The 1,644-nt window shown below is 39.9% G+C and overlaps 1 pseudogene; it reads left to right on the top strand.

Moving 5' to 3' along the window:
- The first annotated feature begins 379 nt into the window (after positions 1-379).
- LOC129651297 (small integral membrane protein 15-like) lies at positions 380-600 on the top strand (annotated as a pseudogene).
- Positions 601-1,644: the final 1,044 nt, after the last annotated feature.

Here is a 1,644-nt window from a genome sequence, read left to right as displayed (position 1 = left end):
GCAGGCTGTTCGCACCCTGCTGGGCCTGCTGGGGAGGAAGGGTGAGCTAGGGGAAAACATAAGGAAGTGAAAGCGTGGGTGGCTGTTGAGCTGTCCTTAGCTTCAGGTGCCATGTGGGTCTGGTCGGGAGAGCAAGCCTGGTGGATCCTTTTCTGAAGGAAGAAGAAGAATGTTTATTCCTTAAAGTATGGAGGGTGCTTGCACTTGGTGTCTGAAATTGAGGTGCACAGGAGTATACAGAATTTAAGCCTTCTCTCAGAAGTGTATTGGTAGAGTTAAAGAAGAAGACAGCCAACCAAAGGTCATCTGAAATTGTGACTGGTTGATAATCCCTGGACAAAATCAGAGATCACTGCTCAAGCATAAGGCCTCCATGAAGATGTTTGACTTAAAGGCTTGGGCTGAGTATGCTGTGGAATGGGCTGCAAAGGACCCATAGGGCTTCCTTAGTTATTTTGGCTCTGACTCCATCTTTTCTGAGCAAGTGCTGTGCTGTCTTGGAAATTGGCCAAGATGATTGAGGCCAGGGAAAAGGAGCAAAAGAAGAATCAAAAACATCAAGAAAATATCGCAAAAGCTAAATGACTAAAAAATGATTGAAAGAATGAACAGGCTGTGCATCCAGAGAAAAACTGTTTGGAAAATTATGCATCCTTGAAAGGACCCATTAAGGTTACCTTTCAGATCTTATGACAGTATTACTAATCGAAGTCTGAGTCTATGGAAGAATCATGTAGTTCTCACCTGTACTGTAGCAACTTTTCGGGTTTGGAATAGAAATCTGTTGACAGTTACTGTAAATTGGCATTTATTATGCTACAAATTCTTAGAACTTTCATTTGCCTTTTTGCAGCTTATGTATGAATACTAAAATGAAAACATCCTGTGAAGAAAAGTGGCTTTAGTTTATGAACTCTATTCAAATAATGGCTTAAAATGGGGTCCTGTTCTGGACAAAGGAGATTAAGAATGTAGAAATCAAAGTTGTTCTGAGCAGAAACACGTGCTTTGGCTTAAAAGATATATGGTGTATTAATTACATCTCTTATCATTATTACTTATTTCTTGGAATAGAATAGTTTCTGGTTTCCTCAAAGCAAAATAATATTATTCAATGAGTACTTCTCTATTTTCTGTATTTTTCTTATTTTAGCTTTTGAGATACTGGAAATTACCAAATATTCTGCATTTTAAAAAATCTAATTTTATAAAGAATTTTCCTGTTATCTTGACTATGTAGAGTACCACCTACTGGATATAATAATTTTTGTACTTATGAACACTGCCATTTTCTTAGAGATGACTTGAGTAGAGTAACACTATGATTTAAAGCTTAAGAGTGGAAATGCCAAACCTCATAGTATACCTTCAGTTCAGTTCAGTTCATTCGCTCAGTCGTGTCCGACTCTTTGCAACCCTGTGAATCGCAGCACACCAGGCCTCCCTGTCCATCACCAACTCCCGGAGTTCACTCAAACTCACATCCATCGAGTTGGTAATGCCATCCAGCCATCTCATCCTCTGTCGTCCCCTTCTCCTCCTGCCCCCAATCCTTCCCAGCATCAGAGTCTTTTCCAATGAGTCAACTCTTTGCATGAGGTGGCCAAAGTATTGGAGTTTCAGCTTTAGTATCATTCCTTCCAA

The sequence above is a fragment of the Bubalus kerabau genome, chromosome 4 (assembly GCF_029407905.1).
Source record: "Bubalus kerabau isolate K-KA32 ecotype Philippines breed swamp buffalo chromosome 4, PCC_UOA_SB_1v2, whole genome shotgun sequence".
NCBI classification, from domain to species: Eukaryota; Metazoa; Chordata; class Mammalia; order Artiodactyla; family Bovidae; genus Bubalus; species Bubalus kerabau.
Note: the sequence above shows the minus strand (reverse complement) of the source record. Positions and strands in the feature narration are given on the sequence as shown.